This window comes from Chiloscyllium plagiosum, chromosome 19 (genome assembly GCF_004010195.1).
Source record: "Chiloscyllium plagiosum isolate BGI_BamShark_2017 chromosome 19, ASM401019v2, whole genome shotgun sequence".
NCBI classification, from domain to species: Eukaryota; Metazoa; Chordata; class Chondrichthyes; order Orectolobiformes; family Hemiscylliidae; genus Chiloscyllium; species Chiloscyllium plagiosum.
The window spans coordinates 46,110,013-46,116,012 of record NC_057728.1 but is presented as its reverse complement, the minus strand read 5'-3'; the positions used below and the strand labels follow the sequence as shown (position 1 = coordinate 46,116,012).

Below are 6,000 nucleotides of genomic sequence, written 5' to 3'. Positions count from 1 at the left end.
GTGAAGGGTGGAAGGTATCGGGGAGATGTTAGGGGTGGGTTCTTTACCCAGAGAGTGGTGGGGGCATGGAATGCGCTGCCTGTGGGAGTGGTAGAGTCAGAATCTTTGGTGACCTTTAAGCGGCAATTGGATAGGTACATGGATGGGTGCTTAAGCTAGGACAAATGTTCGGCACAACATCGTGGGCCGAAGGGCCTGTTCTGTGCTGTATTGTTCTATGTTCTATGTTCTATGTTCTATGTTCTATATATTAGTGATCACCTTCCCATACAAAGAGGACATCCTTCTGGAGCAAATCTCTCAGCAAAAGTACCTTTTCCATTAAATTAGGAACATATCATGAAAGGAATTTTAAAAATCCAGGGCAATATTGCTGATCCTCTTTATCCCATTTAGCATTTGTTTCAACCGTAAGACCCGAAAACATAGGAGTGAGAGGGGGATGTTTGGCCTATCAAGTCAGCTCTGCCATTATTTGAGATCACAGCTGATCTAAGAATCCTCACTTCCACTTTCCTGTCTTATCTTCATGACCTTTGATGCCCTTTGACCAGATTACAAGTCTGACTATCTCAGCCTGCAATACTCTTAATGACCCAGCCTCAACAGCCCTCTTGGCTAAATAATTCCATAGATTCACATCCCTTCTCATTTCTGTCTTAAATAAGCTACCCATTATTCTGAGATTATATCCTTTAGTCCTAGATTCTTACCCAAGAGGAAACATCCTCTCCACAGCTATCTTATCAAGTGCCCTAAAATTCTTCCATGTTTCAATAATGTCTTCTCTCATTCTTCTAAATTCCAAAGAATACAATCCCAACCAAGTTAATCTCACATCACAATAAAATATCTGCAGACCCAGAATCAAACAAGTACACCTTCTTTGGATGGCCTCCAGTATCACAATATCTTGGCTTAAGTAAGGGGACCAAGTATTTTACACCAATCTGTGTGCTGAATTAAATAATTTCACTCTGTTTGGTGCAGTTTCACTTTAAGCCTCTCTGGAATGTACATTCTGCCTTCCTTAGATAAACAAATGAAGTTATACCATCCTTAAGAAACAATATTGCATCACTGTTAAAATTGCAATTCACCTCAACTTCTCTGTGCTACAGGTGAGATTGTTGGCTGATTCACTTGCATCAGCTGTGGTCTGTTCCACCACTGGGAATGTGGTTTGAATCTCACGAATTGTGCCAAAACCAAGGTTTATGCATATTGGTAGATCCTGCCACTGCAAGATTGTTGGTATCTACTAAATAGAAGAGTTTGGAAAGACAAGGTGTGCTTGTATATTTGCACTGCAGTGTGATTATGTCAGTTCTCTGGTGATCCATTAAACACTGGTTCTTTCGTAGGTTGTACCACGGAGCACCACTTGCTGAGATTGAAATTTTGCATGGTACATAGAGTAGTATGTTGACTAGCTCTCAGTCAGTTTTAGTTTTTAATGTATGTTAACCTGCACTTTAAGTACATTTGATGGTAAAGGCCATAAAAACCTTCTCATCACTTTATTATGTTGACTTGGCACATGAGGTTTCCAATCTGAAGTGTTATGAAGGTGTATCTTTAAGACAGCTAGCAAGGGCTTAGAGAAGCACACAGAATGCTGGAGAATTTACGATGTAACTTCTGGTTTGGAACAGCCAGCACTGGCTGGATTGCCTGGAGATAAAAACAAATTCAAATTTAGCCAATCAGTTTAAATTATACCCCAAAATACCAACCTCCAATCAAGTTTGAATTTAGGATATTGACAATATTAAAAACCAATGAAACAATCTGTTGCTTTGGGGTATAAGACTAGGGAAAATTGAACGGTTGGGGGAGAACTGCCAAAAGACCGACAGATGTAGGCTGTTAGTCAGAACTCTCTGAGAGGTACTTGTCTAGAGAAGGAGTTTGCACAAGAAAAAAGATTGACAACGACCTGGAGAGCAAATCTACAGAGAAGATTCAACAGCTGGCTAGTTTAGAAATTTGAATTTTTCTGTAAATCTTAATCGGGGATTTTATCGGACTGGTATTGTGGAGGGGAAGGTAAATGATATGTTTAGATAAATGAGTTGTAAATAGTTGTTAGTTAATGATTCTCTGTTAGACTTTTAAAAAATAAAGTTGTTAATTTTTACTTCAAACAGTGGCCTTTGGGATAGTTCTTGGGAATCTCGAACTTTAAATTTTTTCTGAGTTGTTGGTTTAAAATAGCAGGGGGGTGGCATTTACCCAGCGTCATAACAGCAGAGCCTGGTCACCTTCTGAACATTGTCTCTAGCTTAGTTGATGCTGAATCTCATCAATGTGATTACATTTTTGTACTTTCTTAGCACAGGCTTTGCTGCCAGTGTTGAGGGGTTGTATCATTTGTTGGTTACCACTTTTTTAACTAGGTTCTGAATTGACCTTTGGAACCACATTTCCTGCATTTATGTGCTCAATGACCCTTTGGTTCACATTCTTTGCAGATATCCCGAAAGGTTCCTGGGTAGGTATGACAAATTCCATTTGCTATAGTTTCTATTGGTTTGGTGTGCTTTACTGATCATAGCAATAATGTTGGCTACACCCAAAGCACATAATTATGTTTTGGCCTGTCACAGTGGCTTCAATCTTCAAGTAATCCCTCACATGGTAAGGCCCTTTTTTCTTATCCAAAAGATCCTTTCAAAAGGCTTTAATTTAGGTAGAGCTGAGGACTAATGAGCCTCTCTGACTTCTCCTGTTTGGAAAACCACACTCATGTCCTTTGTTGTGCCATCTTCATCCAAACTGGTCAATAAACTCTGAGGATTACTTTCTGTATGTCATAAGTTGAAATGTGTTGAACTTGTCTTTGAGAACTTTTTGTTTTGTGGATATTTCTGATCATCACTGGAAAGAGCTGTTCATTCAGCAATCCATTCTTACTGATGGCAAGCACAATTTTCAGCAACCTCTTTTCCTGATTGTCTATTGCTTGCTTTGTAAAGTGGAACTACATATGTAGTTTGAATACTTGGAATTCAGTAAAGGTGTCACTGGATGCTGTTCAGCACTTGCCTTCCATTTCTCTTTGGAGATTTTTGAGCATTTTAAAAAAGTAAAGTATAATGCAGTGTTTGATTTGTTAAAATTAATTTTGCATCTGTCTTCTTCTATTGTTCTCTTCTGTTTTGTTTCCTTTGTTCATTTCCAATTGCTACTCCTTTACTGTCCTTTGTTGCTTTAAGACATATGTTTCCTTTCAACTTGAGGCGACATGGTGGCACAGTGGTTAGCACTGCTGCCTCATAGCGCCAGAGACCCGGGTTCAATTCCCGCCTCAGGCAACTGTCTGTGTGGAGTTTGCACATTCTCCCCGTGTCTGCGTGGGTTTCCTTCGGGTGCGCTGGTTTCCTCCCACAGTCCAAAAATGTGCAGGTCAGGTGGATTGGCCATGCTAAATTGCCCGTAGTGTTAGGTGTAGAGGAATGGGTCTGGGTGGGTTGCGGTGTGGACTTGTTGGGCTGAAGGGCCTGTTTCCACACTGTAAGGAATCTTTCCTGCCACTGTAAGGATTTCTGAAGTCTATGCACAGCAGCATCTTCTGGTAGTGGCAGTCAATGTATCAACATGCTGATTGGCATGTGTCAACAGTCTGAGTAGGTGTGAGACTTAGCAACGGAGAGGGAACGTTGTCAGTGTTGTTTTGACAACTACAGGCTGGCAGCTTAAAAATTGTAATAGTAGGTTTCAGTCTGTAGATGGCATTCATACCAAATAAGGTGAGATGGTAGAACCTGGGTTTCTTTTTTCTATTGCACCAAATTGGATAAAGATGTTAGTAAAACCTATTGAAACCTGGACAGAAGTAAGCCTCCTTAGTTTTAGCAAAACACTAATCATTTTTAGACTGTATTTTCTTTTAGGAAAGCATTGCTTTTGGAATCACATGCCATTTTCTGAAAAAAAAATAGTTGGCAGTTTCTCAATCTTTTGTTTTTAAAGAGAAAGGGAGAGAGGCAGAACTAAATAGTATAGATTATAGTTTTTTTTTGGATTGGTGACTTGAGCCTTTTAATTTCTAAATAAAGGGATGCTTGGAAATTTCTTTTGCTGTGTAGGAACTTAAGTTTTAGCTTGGCTGGTCAATAGCCTATCTACAAATCTGTTCAGATGCCTGTACTCATAAATGTTATATCTGCTGATTGTCTGAACTCTTCAATATCCAGACTGTTATATAGCTGATCTTCAATTAGTTTTCCAGATATCTACTGCCAATATATTAGAATGGTTTATTTTTACAGACAATTACTGGCTGTTAAATGTAATGTGTATTTTATCCCCATCAGGAAATCTTACCTGATAAGTAATGCTTTAACCTCATAGCATATTAAACTAGGTATAGATAATTTAGTAGTGAAGGAATCCTACAGGCATTTATTAGAGTTTGCTAATATATGCAAATAAGATATTCACTGACACATCAGTGTTGGGCACTTAAGTAAAGCTATTCAGGTACAGTGAGCAGTGTACTTCTATGAATGTTTTAAGCAATCTGATTTAAGGTGGAATCTATGATCCATATACCATTAAGTCATTAGCTACAAAAAGTAATGATCACATCTCTTAATGATATGAGATACAACAAAACATTTGTACTGTACTTTCAATGTAATTCTTTATAACAAACATTTCTTTTTAAAGTCAGGTGACAAATATGAAGCAAAAAATTATGGACTTCCAAAATCTGAAAAAAAAATTGTTTTCTCCAATTCAAATATTTTGACCAGTTTTCATTCACTGTCAGAAACATAAAGACATATAAGCATGGCTTATGTAAGGATGCTAATAATGATGACTGCTGCAGTAATGTTATCTTATCATTTCAAAACACTAGTAGGATTTTATACATTCTCAACAACAAAGACTGGATAAATGTCACTTCATCCCTATAAGGAGCTTTAGAATCAATTTCAATCCTAATCAGTAGTTGAAGCTTAGATTAGCAAAACAATGAATGTAATTAACCTTTGGGTATTGAATTTTCCTTAGCAACTCTGTAAGAAACAAAATTATCTTAGATTTCTTTTCATTATGATCACCAGAATGGTAATCTATTAACAAATAGGTAAGGTATTGCAAAATATCCTTGAATCATGCCTTGGTATCTCTGAAGAAATTGAACATACAATGCATACCCATTACAGACTTGGACTGCAATTATATTTTTAAGATTTGTATTCTGATTGTCTTAATATGACATTAGCAAATAGCTTAGTTAAAGACATGAAATATGATAGATTCGTTTTTTTTAAAGAAATTGGTTATAATGATGCCTGCTGTGCCTTTTCTGACTTTACAATTATTGATATGATCAGCCAAGTGTGCATGTTGGTTTAAAGTCAGTTTGGATCCATAAGTGCATGCAGCATTTATTATTGTTGAAAGGAATATCAGTGTTTTTTTGTTTCTTAAAGATTAAAGAGACATGTTAAGACATGGGAAGAGAGAACAAAGCGTGACATACCAATTACTTTCTAATGTCTAAAGAGAGAAATATAGCAGAAACTCTTAAACCTAATGGCGTTATTTGATCACAGTCATTGCAGTTCTGGAAAAAAAAGAAGCTAGACTGAGTATAAAGGCCAATAGATTAGGCTATGAGTATTACTTGCAGTAGCTAATTTGCTATTATCAGTTATCCACAGAAACCAAAAGTAGTCACACAACATCAGGAGCACATTAAGACTAAAATGTTAATAAACTAAGAGGATGTTAAATGGAAAAGGACAATTGATATCGTTTAATATTTTCAGCAAATTATCCCAATTTCCATTTTATTTATAAATCATTTTCTGTAAACTTGATAACCAGTGCAGACAAATCTTTAACATTTCAAGGACTATTTAATTTCCTTTCATTAATTTTTGGGCTTTCCAATTTTGGCCAATTATAAAGCACAACTGAGAATATCTGACTACAGGACACCTAATCTTGATTGTTCTTAAAAGACCGTCTGCTAAAGGAGGT

General features: G+C 37.0%; 1 protein-coding gene across 7 annotated transcripts in view; it reads left to right on the top strand.

Moving 5' to 3' along the window:
• The window catches only part of mgat4c (mgat4 family member C), a 429,982-nt gene that overhangs the window by 215,838 nt on the left and 208,144 nt on the right, over positions 1–6,000 (top strand). The gene's annotated exons all lie outside the window — the stretch shown is intronic.